General features: G+C 35.4%; 1 pseudogene; it reads right to left on the bottom strand.

Annotated features, from left to right (window-relative positions):
- Nucleotides 1-881: 881 nt before the first annotated feature.
- LOC120119495 lies at nucleotides 882-21339 on the bottom strand (annotated as a pseudogene).
- Between the last annotated feature and the right edge of the window lie 1067 nt (nucleotides 21340-22406).

The following is a 22406-nucleotide window of genomic DNA, read 5'->3' as shown; positions in this document are numbered from 1 at the left end:
AGGTGAGGTTGAACAAGAACCCTATTAAACAAATCGATGCCTGTTCTGCTTCTCACACTGGATCTTATCGGAAAGATTGGCCATGGCAAAAACATTTTTCTCTCACAGACCCATTCACAACGGCCTCATAAAGATTAAACAGTTCGTGCTTCATCGCCGAAGTTGCAGAGAAGTGATTCAGAAGGTCAAGTTGGTGATGTAGAAAGTGGCAACTGGCAAGGATGTCTCCGGTGGGGATCGACCGATAAAAACATCCCAAGACCATAGCCAACAACAGGCTCTTCAACGTGGAAAAGACAACGTTACCTGAATGAGCCAAGAGGTTAACCAAATAGTACAGTTCTCTAATGGTGAGAATAGAATATTTGGTAGCAGCTGGTACAGAAACCTGTTGAAGAACTCGGACGCAAAGCTCTATGCATTTAAGGGGACTGACAGAATATTGGGGCTGAAACAATGTCACTGCACCGAGAACTCTCATGATCTTTGAAATCCATAAATGCCCAGCTCATTGCTTCAACGTCTCACCTTGGCTTTGCCCTATCAAAATGGAACTTCTCATACTCAGATTTCCCATTTGAAATACATTTAACCTATTCTACTTCAATAGACAGATGACATAAGTAATTGAAATTATTATCTTAGTTTTGCCATCATAATTCACATCAAATCAAAAATAAATACTGCAAATGACACTGATTCCCCCATGACTTTTATAAAGAGAGGAACACACCAAGTGAATAACGAAAAGATGGACAAAAAGACACGAGTAGAACGATTATGAGATTCGACACCGGAATAGCAACCAATTGACAATGAACAACTAGCTGCATGGCATAGAAATGCACCAAAAAAGATGAGGCTACTAGAAGCCTTCAGACATTCCTGAAGCAGCGGAGTCGGGAGGAGCCTGCTTTATCACTTTTATTCCCCCTGGTACACTGCTATTTGCTACATTTGGAATTGGAGCTGGAACCATCCCTCTAGTGTTGCGGAGTAATGACAAATGGAGAGAAGGGGTCAGGTAATATTCCTTCATTTTACCATAGGAAGATTTTTATCATACAAACAAACAAAGAAATTGAAAATTTGGCTTTACCCGATGAATTTTTGCTTTAAAGTGCCGGGTTTCATCCTTGATGCCCCTTTACAAAACCATATAAATGTGTTGAAAACATTTTTGTATTTCGATATAATAAATTAGTTTAAATAAATTTTAAGATTTTACAAATGATTTTCTAAATATATTCGATTCAATTAATCGAATATCAAATTATTACTCCAAATCTTTTAAGATCAATTTCAAACCTTACTAAATGTGTAAAATTGTGTTTTATACTTAATATATTTTTGAAACAATTTTCACAAAGTATTTTGAACCAAAATCAAGCCTAAAATCAATTTTTCAGAGTGATGCACCAATCCATGCATCGATGCACCATGAATTAAATTGAACATCGAATGCATTTCATGCATCGATGCACATACCATGCACCGATGCACTGAGGATTTTATGAAAACATCGAATGCATTTGATGCATCGATGCACTCTGGATATTTTGAAACATCAAATGCACTTGATGCATCGATGCACTCTTAGTGCACCGATGCACTAAGGGTCCAACGGTCAAAATATTTGAATTTTACACTGATGCTATTAATTTTATTAATAATTAAACGGCTCTATTGACTCCACTAATCATCCCCAACGTTCAGAAGTGATTCAAGGTGTATTTAAACAAGCTTAGAAGCCATTGATCAATAACAAGAAACATCAAGCAACTAGAATCAAGAGAGAATCAAAGAGAAAGCATCAAACTCAAGTTTGAGCATTTCAAGCCTATTTTTCATTCAATATTCATTTTGCTTTCAAGAACACTTATTGTGCTCAATTGTATTTATTCTTGAGTGTTCTTCCTTTGTTCTAGAATTGTGCAAACATATTTGCCTTGTGAGATTTTTCTTGTGAGTTTGCAAATTTGTAATCTTCTCTTTGAGAAAAGAGTGTTCTCAAGAATTGGGGTATATTCTTAAGGGAGTTGTAAGGTTATCTCTTTGGCCTCAAAAGAAAGAACAAATTAGTGAATTTGTTGGAAAATACTTAGTGTGGATAGCTAAGGTAGTGGACGTAGACTTTGGTTGATAAAGTCGAACCACTCTAAATCGCTGTGTAATTACTTTCAATTTTCTGCAAAAGCTTCCACAAAATTTTAATTGCCAATTCACCCCCTCTTGGCCGATTCCGTCAATCGATTAACTCAACAATTGGTATAAGAGCCTAACTCATTTGAAGGTTTAATCGCCTCTTGATTCGATTCGGGAAGAGTTACATCGATAATTAAAGTCATCAATGACCTCTACTTCAAACTTCGACTCCGGTCTCGATTCGATGCCCGTCAACAAGCCTCCTTTCTTCAATGAGGCTAACTATGCCTATTGGAAAAATAGAATGATGTACTTTATTCAAGCAAGTGACATGGGAGCATGGAATGTCGTAGAAGAAGGATACTTCAAGCCTCTCACTCATCCAAGATTATGGAGTGAAGGAGAGACTAAAATGTTTCAGCTCAACTCCAAAGCCATCCATATTATATTTTGTGCTCTTGGACCAGATGAATACGGAAGAGTTTCATCTTGTACAACTGCCAATGAAATATGGGACAAACTTTAAGTCACTCATGAAGGTACCGATGAGGCAACGAAATCTAAAATTAGTATTCTAACGCATAGCTATGAAAATTTCAGTATGAAACCAAATGAAGATATCAAAGCTATGACGGATAGATTCTTAACGATTGTCAATGGTCTCAAATCATATGGAGAGATCATTTCAAATGAAAAGCTTGTGAGGAAGTTAGTTTACTCACTTCCAAAATCATGGCAATCAAAGAAGACGGCAATCATCGAGTCTAAGGATCTAACGTCCTTAACTCTTGAAGAGCTAATCGGTTCACTCCTCACTCATGAAATGATGCTTGAAGATGAGGTGGACCTCGATAATATTGAAGAGACACCAAAGGAGAAGGAGAAAAAGAAAAACATTGGAGTTTCTCTCAAATCCACAAAAGATGAGAGTGATTCGGATGAAGATGACGATGACGAGGAAATGGCATTGTTTGCCAAACGGTTCAGAAAAATGATGAGACCTTACCGAAGAAGAAAATTCAAACGAAATGAAGGCCTAAAAAATGAACCAAAAGAGAAGGACCCAATCATTTGCTATGAATGCAAAAAGCCAGGGCATGTCAAATATGATTGCCCACAATTGAAGAGAAAAGGTCAATCAAAAATTAAGCACAAGGCTCATGTGGCTACATGGAGCGATGAAGAAGGTTCCGATGAAGAGGAACAAGAAGTAGCAAACTTGTGCTTGATGGCATTCGGGGAAGATTCTAAGGTAACCTCTAACTCATCTGATTTTGATGATATATCCTATGATGAGCTATTAGAGGAATATAATGGGTTGGCTTCGGATTATGAGAAATTGTTTTTAAAATATAAAAATGATGTTTCAAAATTGAAAAATGAAAATAAACTCATATCCAAAACCAACAACGATCTTGAAAGTAAAATCAAAGATTTGCAAATCAAACTAGAAGAGTTTGAAAAGAAACATTTGGACTTGCAAAATTTACTTTCAAAGGCCAATGATGATCATCAAAAGAAAATTGATGATCTTAAAGCTTCTTTTGATAAAGTTGGAACAAAATGTTTTGAAAATGGAGAAAATTCAAAATCCAACTTTGTTAGAAAAAGTTTTAAAAACTACAATCATAGTGGTTCCCAAAGAACCTCTAATGGAAAAATCGTTAGAAATATATGGGTTCCTAAAGAGCTCATTACTACTAAAGATAAGGATATCCTACACAAATGGATACCTAAGGGCACTAGGATTTTGGAAACTAATGGATATGGACCCAAAAGAATTTGGGTACCAAAAATTAGAAATTAATCTATGTTTGTAGGAAAAGGAGCATTGCTACAAGGCACGGGAAACAAATCCAAATTCATGGTACCTTGATAGTGGATGCTCAAGACAGATGACTGGAGACAAAAGCCGGTTCATTGAGCTTAACGCCAAAAATGGAGGAGAAGTGACTTTTGGTGATGATTCAAAAGGTTATATTGAAGGTATAGGTACAATAGGTAATACATATTCCATACAAATTAAAAATGTGTTATATGTGAATGGATTAAAGCATAATCTCTTGCGTATTAGTCAATTATGTGATAAGGGATTCAATGTCATATTTGAAACTAATGGTTGTAAAGTCATTGACATTGCATCTAATAGGATTATGCTTGTTGGTCATAGAATAGGAAACATATACATGGTGCATTTAGACTATATAGAAATGATTAATTTATGCCTAGTTGCAAAGGATGAGCATGATAGTTGGTTATGGCATAGGAGACTAGGACATGCTAGCATGAGTGTTTTGCAACGGTTAGTTCAAGGAGAATTGGTTCGAGGGCTGCCTAAACTAAAATTTGATAATGATAAAATCTGTGATGCTTGTGCTAAAGGAAAACAAAAGCGAGTTTTTTTTAAATCCATTAATGATGTGTCAACTAGTAGAGTATTACAATTGATCCATATGAATCTTTTTGGGCCAACTAGGACTACTAGCTTGGGTGGAAAATAATATGCATTTGTCTTGGTAGATGACTATTCTAGATATACTTGGGTTCTATTCTTAAGTACTAAAGATGAAGCATTATAAAATTTCATCACATTTTCAAAAGTAATCCAAAACGAAAAAGGTTACTCTATCACTAGTGTTAGAAGTGATCATGGCACTGAATTTGAAAATCTTGGATTTAATGAGTTTTGTAATTCTAATAGTATTAGTCATAATTTTTCAGCACCTAAAACCCCTCAACAAAATGGAGTTGTTGAGAGGAAAAATCAAACTTTATAAGAAATGGCTAGAACCATGCTTTGTGAAAATAATTTGCCAAAATATTTTTGGGCGAAAGCCACAAATACCGCTTGTTATGTTGTAAATCGAGTAATGATTAGGCCAATTTTAAAGAAAACTCCATATGAAATTTTCAAAAATAAAAAGCCTAACATTAGTTATTTTCATCCTTTTGGATGTAAATGTTTTGTTTTAAATAACGGTAAAAAAACCTTGGCAAATTTGATGCTAAAAGTGATGAATGATTTTTTCTGGGTTATTCCTTAAATTCTAAAGCTTATCGAGTATTTAATAAAAGAACTTTGGTTGTAGAAGAGTCTATACATGTTGTTTTCGATGATAATCTCCTTCCGAGGAAGGATTCTTGTTTGAATGATGATGTAGGTATTATTAATACAAATGACGTTAGACATGACGTTGGAGAATCATCATCAAAGAAAGAAACGAAAGATGAGTAAACTCTTGATCCTATTGAGAATCCAACCATTGAAAAAGAGAAGTATCTTATCCAAGAGAGTACAACTATGTCAAGGATGGTGAGATTATAGGTGATCCATCCAAAGGGGTAACAACTCGATCTTCTCTTAGAAATATTTGTAATTATGTTGCATTTATTTCATGCATAGAGCCTAAGAATATTAAAGAAGCATTAAATGATGAACATTGGATTATGGCTATGCAAGAAGAATTAAATCAATTTGAGAGAAGTAAAGTATGAACATTAGTTGAAAGGCCTAGTAATAAATCTACTGTAGGTACTAGATGAGTATTTAGGAATAAGCTTGATGAGAGTGGTAATATAGTGAGAAACAAGGCTAGACTTGTTGCTCAAGGGTATACTCAAGAAGAGGGCATAGACTATGATGAAACATACGCTCCCGTAGCTAGGATGGAAGCAATTAGAATGTTATTACCATTTGCATGTTTTCATGAATTTAAACTATATCAAATGGATGTTAAAAGTGCATTTTTAAATGGTTTTATAAAACAAGAAGTGTATGTGGAACAACCTCCAGGTTTTGAAGATTCAAAATTTCCAGATCATGTTCTTAAATTGACAAAAGCACTTTATGGTTTAAAACAAGCTCCTAAAGCTTGGTATGAAAGATTGTCAAAATTTTTAATTGAAAAGGGTTTTTCAAAAGGGAAGGTTGACACTACATTGTTTTTAAAGCATAAAGGTAAATATTTATTAGTAGTTCAAATCTATGTTGATGATATAATATTTGGTTCTACTAATGATGTTCTTTGCCAAGAATTTTCTAAGCTAATGCAAAGCGAATTCGAAATGAGTATGATTGGGGAGCTCTCATTTTTCTTGGGACTCCAAATCAAGCAAAGAAAAGATGGCATCTTCATCAATCAAGCTAAGTACGTCAAAGATATGCTCAAGAAGTTTGGACTGGAAAATGGAAAACCTCATGACACTCCAATGAGCTCTTCAACAAAGCTTGACTTAGATGAAGGAGGTAAATGTGTAAATGTTAAATTATATAGGTCAATGATTGGATCTCTACTTTATCTAACTACAAGTAGACCGGACATTATGTTTAGTGTTTGCTTATGTGCTATATTTCAATCATGACCTAAGGAATCACATTTACTAGCTGTTAAGAGAATCTTTAGATACCTTAAGGACACTCCTAGTTTAGGACTTTGGTATCCTAGAGACTCTAGCTTTAGCTTGCATGCCTTTTCTGATGCGGATTATGGAGGATGCAAATTAGATAAGAAAAGCACCTCCGGTACTTGCCAATTCCTTGGAAATATGTTGATTTCTTAGTTTTCAAAGAAACAAAATTGTGTTGCATTATCTACTACTGAAGCCGAATACATTTCAGCTGGTAGTTGTTGTGCACAAGTTTTATGGATGAAACAACAACTTTTTGATTATGGAATTGAAGTAGGTACCATTCCTATCAAGTGTGACAATACTAGTGCTATTTGTCTAACTAAAAATCTCATCCAACACTCTAGAACTAAGCACATTGAAATAAGACATCACTTCATTAGAGACCATGTTACTAAAGAAGATGTCGTTCTAGAATTTGTTGATACTTTGCATCAATTAGCGGATATCTTTACAAAACCTTTGGACAAGGAACGTTTTTGGACACTTAGGAGAGAATTAGGTTTAACTGACTTATCTTCACTTAGTGTTTAAAATAATTTTAGCACTTTTAAGACTAAATGAAAAATGCTTATAATAGTAATTTCTGATTACATTCATTACTATTAGTTAGGGGGAGTTTATGATTCTTGATGAAAATTAATTTTATGTTCAAATAAATATTAATTTGATTGATTGAACATGATTAATTTTTAATATATGAGTTGCTAATACCACTATAGCTAATTAAGTTAGCATTTTAAGTATTTAAAACGGATTTTTTTGTGCTTCATGCACCGATGCACTTAACAATGCATCGATGCATCCCTTTGAATGTGCATTGATTCATCATGTTGATGCACCGATGCACACCTTGAATATGCATCGATGCACAGGGTCATGCATCGATTCATCCGTCGGGTTTTGGGTTAAAATGCTTTATTTTCTCAAACCCTAAAACTAAAACTCTCTAGCTATTCGTTCTTCTCTCTCTAAAAATCTCCATTCTTGCTCAAAATCAACGGTTTTTTGTCGGAATCTACAAGTTTTTCAACTTTCATTAAATCGCGCAAAACAACTCCTCATCCCTCTCAATCCGAATTTTCAAGGTAATATTTCAAAATCCTCTATTTTATTGATTTTTGATCTTAGAACTAGTTTTGATTAGTTATAGGATGAACATTATATCGGGCATTGATTGTTTGTTGGTTCTAAACTAGATTTTACTATCAATTTCGTCAAAAACAAATAATTTTTCAATATTTTTCTTTGAATTTTGAAATTTAAAAAAATTGATTTCGAAAATTAGTAATATTTTTTATTTAATTGTGTTTTTTTCATGAAAACTATATTATGATTATCAAATATTATTAAATAGTTTTCAAAACATGGCCATTAGGATATGGTTTAGAGAACCTTGAATTATTGAGGACTCATTTGAGTTTTGGGATTGATTATGCATACATGTGTTTCAAATTGCAGGTGATATTCCTTATTCCGATTTCCTTTAAATAATGTCAAATCCTAAACGCCCTAGAACTTCATCGAGTCGTTCTCGTTCAAACCAACCTCCTAATCTCGTTCCTCCTCCACCGTTATCTCTATTAGGATCTTGTTTTAACATGCCTGAGCGTCGTAGAGATGAATTGTACTCTAGGTACAGAAATTCTTTCCAAACTTATAGAATTCGCGAAGAGCGTATTCCTTCGCTTCAAACCATGGTTGATATTGACTTCGAATACCTTCCGACTCTTAAAGCTTGGAAGTTTGATAAATTGTTTCATCTTAAACCTATCGTCTATCAACAATTAGTCCGTATTTTCTATTCTAATGCGGTGTGTATTCAAAATGAAACTCAATGTGGAACTATAGCCATTAGATCATATCTGTTAGGCCAATATATTAATATTGACCCCGAGACTATAGCTTTCCGATTTGGGTTAGATGATAGTGGTGTATATAATGAGAATGAAAATATGGAATATCCCTATGTTCCAAACTCCAGTGTTAGTACTCTACGATCTCATCACGATCGTTTTCTCCACTTGATGATCTCTTGGTGGTTTAGACCATCCGGAGGTAGGTACTCCACACTTCGTGCTAGGGATTTATGGTGGATGTATTGTCTTAAAAATAAAATCAAAATAAATCTGCCCTACATTATATTCAGTCAACTAGTGGATATCATAAACATTGTTCCTTCAAAACATGTTGAAACATTGATTTATGGATGTCTTCTTAGTAACCTCTTTATCAAACTTGGTCTAGACGTCTCTCTTGACAATCCTATCCCACTTCAAAATCAAATCAATCTCACATCCTTGAAGAAAGTGGATTGGAAACAAGACGAGATAACCGGTCAATGATTTTTAGACCCGAAAAATAAACTCCGGGAGCTAGTTCCTCACAAGCTGCTCCTAGCTCCTCTCGTGCTCCTCCTCCTCAGGCTCCGGATGATGACGATGATCCTGAATTTCAACAACTTATGCAAGACATCGATGATCACGTACCTGATGACCAGCCTGCACCGGAACCATCTCCACAAGAAGATCAAATGCCTCCATATTTTTGTTCACTTTTGGAGACATTTGATTTACGGTATGCGTCCATGGATTCGCGCTTCACATTCATTGAGTCCCAACTCTCTACCTTGGGAGCTCGACAACAAGATATGAATGATCGTTTGGATGCACTCTCGCTTGAGATGAGAGCTCGTTACCCTCCTCCTCCTCCCGATCCTTCTATGGATGAATAGACTTATTTTGCTTTGATTGTTTTTGGGTTGAACTTTAATTTAAATTGTTAAAACATTTTGGATTGTCTTTCTTTGATTGTTGGATGACTGTTTGATGTATATTTGAACTTTTATTTCATATATATATTTTGATTTGTTTCAATATATGCATCATTTATCTTTTAGTTGAAATATGACCAATTTACCATTTCACATTTTATTATGAATATTGATTATGAAACTAATGGCTAATCTCTCTTTTGATTGTGATCTTAGCAGCTTAAGCTATATATATATATATATATATATTTAATCAATTGGCTATGTTTTTCAAAATCTTGTTTAAATCGATTTTAAGTCTTTTTGATTTAACAAAAAGGGGGAGAAGTGTTAAGTGTTAAAAGTTTTAAAGAGGAGAAGTGTTATAGTAAGGGGGAGTAATTTTTCAAAATTGATTTCAAATTTTAGAAAATCTTAAAATAACACAAATGTTTTGTTATATCAAAAAGGGGGAGATTGTTGAAAATATTTTTGTATTTCGATATAACAAATTAGTTTAAATGAATTTTAAGATTTTACAAATGATTTTCTAAATATATTCGATTCAATTAATCGAATATCAAATTATTACTCCAAGTCTTTTAAGATCAATTTCAAACCTTACTAAATGTGTAAAATTGTGTTTTATACTTAATATATTTTTGAAACAATTTTCACAAAGTATTTTGAACCAAAATCAAGCCTAAAATCAATTTTTCAGAGTGATGCACCAATCCATGCATCGATGCACCATGAATTAAATTGAACATCAAATGCATTTCATGCATCGATGCACATACCATGCACCGATGCACTGAGGATTTTATAAAAACATCTTATGCATTTGATGCATCGATGCACCAGCCATGCATCGATGCACTCTAGCTATTTTGAAACATCGAATGCACTTGATGCATCAATGCACTCTTAGTGCACCGATGCACTAAGGGTCCAACGGTCAAAATATTTGAATTTTACACTGATGCACCGATGCACCATGGGTATGCATCGATGCACTGACGCTCCCAACTAATTTTATTAATTGTTTTCACACTTAAACGGCTCTATTGACTCCACTAATCATCCACAACGTTCAGAAGTGATTCAAGGTGTATTTAAACAAGCTTAGAAGCCATTGATCAATAACAAGAAACATCAAGCAACTAGAATCATGAGAGAATCAAAGAGAAAGCATCAAACCTCAAGTTTGAGCATTTCAAGCCTATTTTTCATTCAATGTTCATTTTGCTTTCAAGAACACTTATTGTGATCAATTGTATTTATTCTTGAGTGTTCTTCCTTTGTTCTAGAATTGTGCAAACATATTTGCCTTGTGAGGTTTTTCTTGTGAGTTTGCAAATTTGTAATCTTCTCTTTGAGAAAAGAGTGTTCTCAAGAATTGGGGTATATTTTTGAGGGAGTTGTAAGGTTATCTCTTTGGCCTCAAAAGAAAGAACAAATTAGTGAATTTGTTGGAAAATCCTTAGTGTGGATAGCTAAGGTAGTGGACGTAGACTTTGGTTGATAAAGTCGAACCACTCTAAATCGCTATGCAATTACTTTCAATTTTCTACAAAAGCTTCCACAAAATTTTAATTGCCAATTCACCCCCTCTTGGCCGATTATGTCAATTGATTAACTCAACAAAATGTTAATTCAAGGAGAAAATAACTTGAGTGACCCAAAATGCCTTATAATATACGATTTTAACCATTTTTTTTATTTGCAAAAATAACCAACGAATTCGCAACTCAATTTCGATTTCACAACACTGTTTCCGAATTCGCAACACAGAAGTCGAATTCGCAACTCGAGTTTGACAATTTCGCAACTCGATTTTTAAATTCGCAACACGAGTTTCAATTTCACAACACGAATTTCATTTTCGCAACTCGATTTTCGAATTTGCAACGCGAATTTAAATTTCGCAACTCAGCTTTTAATTTCGGAACACAAATATTTTGGGTATATAAACTACCCTAAATCACAACTTATAACATATACTCCTAAATCGCAACTCATAACCTAAACTCCTAAATCGCAACACAGTCCATCTCCATCTCTCACTCTCTCCGACGACATCTATCCTCATCTCCATCGACCCCCCTCCATCTCTCACAGCCACCCTCAGCTCTCTTGGAAACCGTAATCCCCACCAACCACCCTATCCACGACTGCAAACACAACCACACACAAACATTCACTGCCAGAAATAGAAAATCAACCATCAAGGGTTAGTTTTTTTAATTTTTATTTTGAAATTTTTGTATTATTATTAGTATATAAAAATCAACCACCGAGAGTTAGAGCATTTTCTTGGACATCTCTTATACATTGTGAATTTGTAGTATATAATTTGTTATATAATTCATATACTTGCTAATAAGTTTGTAAATTAGTTGTATAATTTGTAGTGTATATATATTATGGTTTGGGGTTATTATTGTGTATAATTTGTAGTTTTTGGGCGAATTAGTATGAATGAGTTGTGATGGTTAATAAATATAACTTTTACGTGTATTTGTTTTATACATATATGATTGAGTTGTTTATGTATGTAAGTGGGGTTATTATTGTGTATAATTTATAGTTTTTTGTATATTATTAGTATATCTAACTTAGTATTTTTATTGTTTTTGTTAGGAATTTTTTTCGGCTGCATTGACTTTAAGGAATAAATTAAGCCTAGTCACTACAATTGCGTCGACACTTACTCGTCCAAAGAAATTTGTTTTAGAATACTTGTTTTGGGTCATGGCTGAAAGTATAACATCCAATGAGAGATGCTTTGTTGACTCATTTGTTTCTACAGACCATGACTAACGATCTACCCGAGGGGATACCACGTGGCGATGAGGAGATATGATTTCATTTTCTACCGGCGTATACTCGTTTTGGGCAGGAGGAGTTTTGCTTAGTCACTGGTCTACGTTTCGGATGACACAATGAATTAGGTCCGTACACTAGTCATGTCGCCACCCCATCATGGTTATTTTGGGTTTTTCCTGACCTTACAAAGGTGATGGCCACTTTACACGTCGATGATTTGAGCAGATTACTTCTTAAAGATAGTTTTACTCGGATGGATAACTTTGATGTTGTCCGAGTATGTCTTTTGTTACTTTTGTATGTTGGTTTTTTAGCAAAACAGGGCAGACAATCTATTTGTAAGGATTTAGTATTATTAGTAGATGACCTAGATGCATGGAACGTGTTTCCGTGTGATTTATATATATGGAAATCTACTTGAAAAAAATTGTCGTCTGCCTTTGAGGACCGTCCTAGTTTGCATGGGCATGGTTCCAAATATACTTTGCTAGGCTTTATTTGGACCTTTAAGGTAAGAAATATATAATGTTTCCAAAATTAATTATTTAACAATTACTAAAATTATTGTTTGTGTATTATATTGTAGATTTGGATATTTGAGGCATTTCCCAGCATGCCTACTTCCATCAAGAATTCAAATGATATTTCTAGGACTATTACTTAGAAGAGGATCCAACAGTTGGATTAGGATGAGATACTACCATATATGACGATCGATGATGTAAGTAAACACAAATACTTATTTAAATTGATGGCTATTGGGTGTACACACACATATATAAACAATTTATTACTAGTAGACGTTTAACTTTATTTGGGCTTTTATATTATTAGGAGGTAAACTATCCATTACAGACATTGATACCCACAAAGGCTGAGGTTGCCACAAATTGGTGGCAAGCTAGTAGGCGTTTTTTCTATGGCACAGATGATGAGGACCTCCCACTTTTTCATCGAATCGATTCTCCACTTTGACACCGAGATCCATCACCTCATCGAGCTGATTCTACACCTCGACACCAAGATCCATCACCTCTAGCCGACTCTACACCTCGACACCGAGATCCATCACCTATTCCATCACATCATCGAGCCTCTTCTCTACCATCACCTCATGTTAGGCGACGAGCAAAGATGTCACGATATTTATCTCCCCGTTCTCCACCTCCACGGGATGAGGTAGGTGCTTTACGTGAAGAGGTAGGTGCTTTACGTGATGAGGTAGGTGCTTTACGTAATGACAATGGTGCTTTACGTGACGAGGTAGGTGCTTTACGTGATGAAACCATTGTCATTACGTAAAACACCTATCTCATCACGTAAAACACGTATCTCATCACGTAAAGCACCATTGTCATCACATAAAGCACCTACCTCATCACGTAAATCAACTACCTCATCACGTAAAGAACATACCTCATCAAGTAAAGCACCTAACTCATCCCGTGGAGGTGGAGAAAAAGGAGATAAATATCGTGACTTCTTGTTAGTCACCTAACATGAGATGATGGTGGAGAAGAGGCTCGATGATGTGATGGATCTCAGTGTCAAGGTGTAGAGTCGACTAGAGGTGATGATCTCGATGTCAAGGTGTAGAATCGGCTCGATGAGGTGATGGATTTCGATGTCGAAGTAGAGAGTCGACTCGATGAAAAATTGGGGGGTCCTCATCATCTGTCCAATAAAAAAACGCCTACTAGCTTGCCACCAATCAGTAGCAACCTCAGCCTCTGTAGGTATCAATGTCTATAATGGATAGTTTGCCTCCAAACAATATAAAAGCCCAAATAAAGTCAAACGTCTACTAATAATAAATTATATATATATATAAGTGTGTGTGTGTGTTTGTGTGTGTGTATACCCAATAGTCACCAATTTAAATAAGTATTTGTGTTTACTTACATAATTGATCGTCATATATGGTAGTATCCCATCCCAATCCAACTACCGGATCCTCTTCTAAGTAATAGCCCTAAGAATATCATTTGAATTCTTAATGGCATAAGTACGCATGCTGGGAAATGCCTCAAATATCCAAATCTATAATATAATACATAAACATTAATTTTAGTAATTGTAAATAATTAATTTTGGAAACATTATATATTTCTTACCTTAAAAGCCCAAATAAAGCCTAGCAAAGTGTATTTGGAACCATGCTCATGCAAATTAGGACGGTTCTCAAAGATAAACGACAATTTTTTCCAAGTAGTTTTCTATATATATAAACCCCACGGAAACACGTTCCGTGCATCTAAGTGATCTACCAATAATACTAAATCCTTACAAATAACTTGTCTGCCTTGTTTTGCTAAAAAAATAGGTATACAAAAGTAACAAAAGGCATACACGGACAACATCAAAGTCATCCATCCGAGTAAAACTATCTTCAATAAGTAATCTGCTCAAATCGTCGACGTGTAAAGCGGCCATCACCTTTGTCAGGTTAGGAAAAACCCAAAATAACCATGATGAGGTGGCGAAATGACTAGTGTACGGACTTAATTCATCGTGTCGTCCGAAACGTAAACCAGTAACTAAGCAAAACTCCTCCCGCCCAAAACGAGTATATACCGGGAGAAAATGAAACCATATATCCTTATCGCCACGTGGTATCCCCTCGAGTAGATCGTTAGTCATGATCTGTAGAAACAAATGAGTCAACAAAACATCTCCACTTGATATTGTACTTTCAGCCATGGCTCGAAACAAATATTTTCAAACAAATTTATTTGGACATGTGTAAGTGTCGACACAATTGTAGTGCTTAGGCTTAACTTATTCCTTAAAGTCAATGCAGCCGAAAAAAATTTCTAACAAAAACAATAAAAATATTAAGTTAGATATACTAATAATATACAAAAAAAATATAAATTATACACAATAATAACCCCACTTACATACCAGAATATACCTAAACAGCTCATTCATATATGTATACAACAAATACACGTAAAAGTTATACTTATTAACAATCACAACTCATTCATACTAATTCACTCAAAAACTACAAATTATACACAATAATAACCTCAAACCATAATATATATACACTATAAATTATACGAAATTAATACAACTAATTTACAAACTTATTAACAAGTATACGAATTATATAACAAATTGTATACTACAAATTTACAATGTATAAGAGATGTCCAAGAAAATGCTCTAACCTTACGAGATGTCTAAGAAAATGCTAATATACACGGTGGTTGATTTTATATACTAATAATAATACAAAAATTTCAAAATAAAAATTAAGAAAACTAACCCTCGGTGGTTGATTTTCCATTTCTGGCCGTGAATGGTTGTGAGAGGGTGTGTGGTTGTGTTTGCGGTCGTGGATAGGGTGGTAGGTGGTGGTTATAACTGGCGTGGGTTGCAGTTTCCAAGAGGGCCGATGGTGGTTATGAGAGATGGAGATGGAGGGGGGTCACCGGAAATAGAGACGGATGTCGCCAGTGAGAGTGAGAGATGTAGATGGACTGAGTTACAATTTAAGGGTTTATGTTATGAGTTGCAATTTAGAGTAGTTTATATACCCAAAACATTTGTATTGCGAAATTAAAAGCTGAGTTGCGAAATTTAAATTCACATTGCGAATTCGAAAATCGAGTTGCGAAAATAAAATTCGTGTTGAGAAATTAAATTTCGCATTGCGAATTAGAAAATCGAGTTACGAAAACGAAACTCGTGTTACGAATTTAAAAATCGAATTGCAAAAAAAAATCGTGTTGCGAAATTGTCAAATTCGAGTTACAAATTCGACTTTTGTGTTGCGAATTCAGAAATTGTGTTGCAAAATTAACTTTCGTGTTGAGAATTCAAAATTGAATTACGAATTCGTTGGTTATTTTTACAAATAAAAAAAGTTGGTTAAAATCATATATTATAAGACATTTTGGATCACTCAAGTTATTTTTTTTAATTCAAGTTCATATTTTGGAGAAAAGTATAAATCAAGGAACATACAGTAAGTCTCACCTGATTTTAGAACCAAAGGAGTTGAAGAGGGTTTTTGGACTCCCCTATGTACTTTTATAGATACAATGATGGAATCAGCAGTAGGTCCCAAACCCTTCTGTCCCACCTACTTAATTCCCATATTTTCACACAGGTAGTTCAACCTCATCTCATCACCACCTCTGACTTCTCTCAGCTCAATTGCTTGTTGCTTTGATAATAATGTGTAAACATTCAGCTGATGTAGCTGATAAAAATGTGACTGGAGCTACTGGAAGAGAACCTTATTAGAATGCTGTTGAACTGTCTTTGAACATTCTTGATTCTTCTTTCGGGGCTCGTTAAATGTTATCCTCAAAGTTGCTGGAGACTTCGGGTCAACATTCTTTCGACCAAAAATAACAGAAAAGCTCCCGAATTCCAGATCAGGTTCTCTGAACAAATCCATAAGGAGGGAAGCACAAGAATGAGCATTATTCGACGGACTCTTGTCAATCTTTTTCTTTGCAGTTCGAGCCTTGGCATATTGAGCCATATTTGCAGCTTCCCTGAGCCCAGTGAGAAAAGCCCCATGCATGGTGGCAGGGTATCGCCTTGTAGCAGCCTCCCCAGCAAAGAAAAGTCTTCCATCCCCCACACTTTCTGCTAATATATCATAGTCATCTCCAGATGCCCCCACAGCTACATTAGAGTATGAACCTAGCCTGAAAGGATCACCACCCCATCTGGTACAGACGGTTTGGAGCGATTCAGGGACGGTGATTCCTTGATGTTCATATATACCTGCGCACATTATATACAAAACTCAAAACTTGTAGAACCGAGAACACTATGAATTTTGTAAACAAGATACAATCGTGTATGGTTAACATCATATACAACACAACTGACACGTGTTAAAAAATAAAAAATGCATCAGTATTAATTAAGTTCACTTGATTGATTCAAACCACACGACACGTTGCCCTTTCTTAATAGAATACGCACATAAGACTGAGAAACCCAAGAAAGTTAGAAATTACAATTAAAATGAGCCACACAAAAAACAGGTACGTACGATTTTATTTTTAGTATTTCAGCCTACAACATATATTATTAAATTTCAAGCTTAGAGAAGAAAAGAAGCTGCAACAAATAAAGCATTTAACACAAGAAACCAAAACTGGTTACCCTTGAGAATCAGGAGAACTTGGGTCACTGCATCTGTTGGAGGCAATATCTCAAACCTATGTGCAGCTTCTCCAGCTACTAAAGCAAGCAAGAGAGAACCACCAATAACTGTTGCATAGCTATAAAACAGAAAAGACTCCCCTCGACGATTTGGATCATCAGTGAGATGCCCAAATTGTAACATCCTCAATATCGGGTTAGTGATTAAATTGTAAAACTTCAGAAGTTTGTGACTAAAGTAGAATAATTAAATAGTTCAAGGATTTATATGGGAACTGTTGTGTAGGATCAAATTATAAAGAAGGAGAAATTGAAAGACAAAATGGTCATTGGCAAGAGAAATAATTTAATTTGTTATGGTTATAATGTTTCCACGTGGAAGGAGGGGGGAGAAACCAAGCTTCCAGAGTGCTCTTTTTCTCCTTTCTTCTTCATGCGTGAGAGCCCAAGCAAAGGTAAGAATTCTTATTAGTTGCTTATTAGCTGAAATTTAAGGTTGGTTTATGATTATTATATGGAAATTAACCTTATGGAAAGCTTAATTTGTCTTAAAACAACAAGATGAAGGGTGTATAAAGGATTAAATATTAGTTCTTGAATGAAATTTTGGAATAGAGTTCCTAATTAGAATTGGAAGTTAAAATTAACTTGTCATCAACCGAATTAAGACATATGAAGTGTTAGAATTAGAATTTGAACATGTTGTAAAGTTGAGGTAATTCTTGAATTGTATATGGAGGATAGAACTTTGAGATTAAAGATTTGCTAGAGGAGTATTAATGAGTTTAAGTATGAGTAGGTAAGTTAAGAATATTTGAAGGAATGAAATATGAAGTGCTTGAGTGGAATTGAAGTAATTTTCGTGCTTAAAATGTAATTCTAAGCTGTGGTGTATCGATACACATTCAACAAGTACCGATACATCCAGGGTAAAATTCAGGAAATATTCAAAAGGGTATCAATACCTTTATGAGTGTATCGATACCCCCTTGAAGTGGAAAAATTTCGAATGTAATTTGAGTATCGATACTTAGGCAGTGTATCGATACCCCCTTAAAATGAAAACTTCGAATGTAATTTGAGTACCGATACACATGTAGTGTATCGATACACCCGTTAAGGGATGTACCGATACACTCTAGAGTGTACTCATACTTACCTTAAATAAGATATGAAAGTAGTATTTCTTTTAGCTTAAGAGATGAAAGATTAGAATATATCAATTAGAATACTGATATATATCAATGTATTATTATGTAGATATAGAACGTAATCTTGTTCCAGAACAATCAAAGAATTAGAATCAAGTCATAGTAAATAAGGTTATGGTGAGTACACATCCTAGTTAGAGTGTATGGAGATAAGACTTGCGATAAGTCTATCTCTTATAGTTGAATTCATGATTTCATATTCATGTACATGCATATATATATATATATATATTTGTTATAGTGATTACATGTATAAGTCATTCATGTTATAATATGATAATATGTGTGATGGATGATATCATCAAAGGATAATCCTAAGCTATGTATGAAAAGATAAAGAATTATATATGTTCATGTGATGTGTTTATATGAGAAAGATAGAAGTGATTTGAAATGTGACATATACTTATAATTAGGCTCATGTTATATGATATGAGAGCTGTAGGTATAATTGACATGCGAAGAGTTGAGGGATTATCAGTGGTCCTTCGAGACATAATGGTCCTTCGGGACATAGTGATCCTTTGGGACAAAGTGATCCTTCGGGACAATATTCAGTGCCCCTAGTGGAAATTATTCGAGCTGTGGTGACAGTATTATGCACAACCTCAGTGTACTCAAGTACCTCATGTTCTCAATAATGTACATGGGCATTCAAAAATAATTGAATGAAAACTCTTATAAAAAATTAAAGTTCAATTGTGCATATCATATTTATATATGTTGTAGAGTAAAATATACATGTACATTACAATGTCATAAGAGATTGATAGTAGTAAATGTTTATGATTTTATTGTTAAATGTTTATTTCATGCCTCACTAAGTCTGTGACTTAACGTGTAAGTGATTTACACGTAGGTACCAAGAAACCAGAAGATCAGAATTAGGAGTGGCAAGGATAACATCATTACTAAAGATCAAATCAGAAGTAATTTAAAAAGTATGTATTTTGTTATATTTGGTGGGTTGGCATGTAAACATTTTCTTAAGTACGAATGCTCTGATCGGTTTTTGTGTTGTCTTGGTCAAACTTTTTTAAGTCAATAACTTTTACTGAATGAGAGTTCAAAATTTCCTTGATTTTCTTTGGAAGTCAAAGTTGAAAAATCAATGTGACACTTCGGACTTGTATCCGGGTTGGATACGAGTTGGGGGTGCTACACAAATGTATCAAGATCTATACCCCAAAACACATAAGGGAAAAGCATAACAACCTTATTCAACGACCCAAATCCTAACCTCTTTATTCCATCAAGCTTCCTCTAAGGCAATTCAGGAACAAACTTTATTACCCTCAAACACCTGATTTCCTGCCATAACCTGCACTCCATCACTTCCATACCTAATATACCTAATAGTATGCACAGTTTTCTCATATAAAATGGGTACACACTCTGCTAGAGACTGAACCAACCTTCCATTCCCTCCAAGCAAGAAACAATGATCCCCTCCCATGTCATATGGATCATCTTGGTCCCAAAATGCAAGTGAAAGCTTCGAAACTAATCCTGCATTTGCATATTCTAAATTTGCAAGATGCCAATTGAACAAATTAATCTCCTCTTCAGTCACTGCATCCCTATAAACCTGTTTAAATGTCTCCAGTGCTGCCCCAAGTGAAACATCCATCGAGACCTCCCCCATTAACTGCCTAAGCCTACTAGCCTTATCCAAAAGCCGATTAAAAGCCGTCTCGACCTTCATATCCGTAGCGGGATCCGCAGGGCTCCCATCCATCCGATAACGTGGACACTTATCCCTCACCTTAAAAAGTGAAGCACCCAATTGTTTTGCTACAGTCCCTAAGGGATTCCCCAAGGTACCCGTCAACACACTCCCACCTAAATCCGCAGCTGCACTCAATCTATTCCCTCCTTCCATCTTCTTCGTGTAAACACTCCCACCAGCTCTCTTCCTCCCTTCCAAAACTGTAACCTTAAACCCAAACCTCATTAACTGTCTAGCCGCAGCCAGCCCCGCCAGTCCAGCACCAACTATAACCACGTTACCTTTACTAGGATCAGCAGTTATTTTCTCCTTGATAGCTGGGGCAACCCCAAAATTTATATATCCATGCGTAACCAAATAATCATAAGCAGAATCTAAAAGCGTTCTACAATGTTGTGGAATAGAATCAACAAACATTTCTTTAGTCACACAGTTGGATATATTTTCGCGCCATTTCGCAATAATATGATTTCAAATGAGAATGTAATTTACCTGCTCAATGCCACCAACAGAAGAAACAACGCCGAAGTCAATTTCTTCCTCAGTGAGAGAATCAGCTTGGAATCCAGCAGAAAGAGCGGTGAGAGCCTCAGCCGTTGATTCCTTATTGATTACAATTATCTCGTGAGCTAGTTTGGGTTGCAAAGTTTGTATAGTCGCAGCTACCGATGAGGAAATCGAATTAGGCTTAGGGTTAGGGTAAGGGATATTGGGGTTGAAGGAAGCGTCGGGGAAGTTGAGAACTTGAAACGACGACGTTGAGGCACTACGTCGAGGCCTGCCACGTTGCCGTTTCTTGGGAACAGGGAAGCGTAGGAGGTGGTCATCGAGAGGAGATGTGCCGTAGGGGTGAGAATTAGGGGCCGGGATTGGGGGGAAATTAGGGTTAGGGTTTGGTAAAGGTGGGGTGAGAGTGAAATGGGGAAGGGGGAACTGGGAGAATTGATCGGAGGTTTCATTTGGTGAGTTCATTGAGCTTTCTTTCACACTATCTACTGAGAGAGAGAGAGAGAGAGAGAGAGAGAGAGAGAGAGAGAGAAGGGGGGGGGGCGTCAAGGAGTAGCGATGGCGATATAGGCGGGAGAAAAGAGATGTTTGTTTCCTGAGGAAAAAAATAGTAGAACAGAGTATTTGATAATTGAGCTGCAACTCAAAATCGACTTCGCCGTTTTGTTAAAAGAAATTCTCTTATTATTGAATAGAGATGGCTTAGATGTACATGGAGTCCATTTGATCAAGTTGAATCCATTGAATTAAAATTTTTTGTGTTATTCAGTTGTTTTATAACTTAATTATTAATTTATAAAATTCAAAATATATCAAATTGTTTGAGTTTCTTTAACTATATATGATATATAAATATTTTTATAACTATATACAATATAAACTCATTTATGGTATTAAATTAAAATTCAAATTAAATTATATCGTATATAATTATAGAAAATCATTTATGGTATTAATTGATTTTGATTTAAATGTGAAGACACTAAATTTCATCATTCATTATATTATATAATTTTATATTATAAATTATATATCCATTTATATCTAATACATTTATTTATATTTGTTTTCAGGTCCAACAATGGTCCAGCATAGCAGCCCGCGTAGAGGATTAGGGTTTCACCCTGTTTTCTGCTTCCAGCCGCTGCTCAATGACCGTTGGATCTAGGTGAGATCCAACGGTCCACAGCAGACCCATCTAGGGTTTCATCTTGTTCGAGACCTAGCCCGTTCCAGCGCCGTTTTTGACATCACATGCCCCAGTCAGACTCCCCACATCTCACGCCTCTGGCCACGCACACAACAGGTCACCGGATTTCACGACAACCACCAACAACATGCAAAGATCTCGCACAGTCAACAGGCAAATATTAGAGTCCTAGTAGGATTCAAATAGGTCCAAAAAAGAGAAAATCAAGGCTATAAATAAATGTAATCAAACCCATTTGGGGACGGATGGAAAAGAGGAAATAAAAACAGAAACTTTCGAAACAAAAAAATTTCGAGCAAAGTTATACCAATATTCAAAGCAATCCAAGTAGTTTTATTGAAAACTTCGAAGGCTACAGAGGTAAAAACCTTACCTTTTTTTTGTTTGATACGCTTGCATGTGGGAGTTGTTCGTGTTTTGTTTCCGTTTTGTGCTCGTTCCAAACCTCAAATACGCTAATAAAGCCGATGAACAGGGGTA

Source organism: Hibiscus syriacus, unplaced genomic scaffold (assembly GCF_006381635.1).
Source record: "Hibiscus syriacus cultivar Baekdansim isolate YM2019G1 unplaced genomic scaffold, ASM638163v2 tig00110332_pilon, whole genome shotgun sequence".
NCBI classification, from domain to species: Eukaryota; Viridiplantae; Streptophyta; class Magnoliopsida; order Malvales; family Malvaceae; genus Hibiscus; species Hibiscus syriacus.
This window is presented reverse-complemented; position numbering and strand designations above follow the sequence as displayed.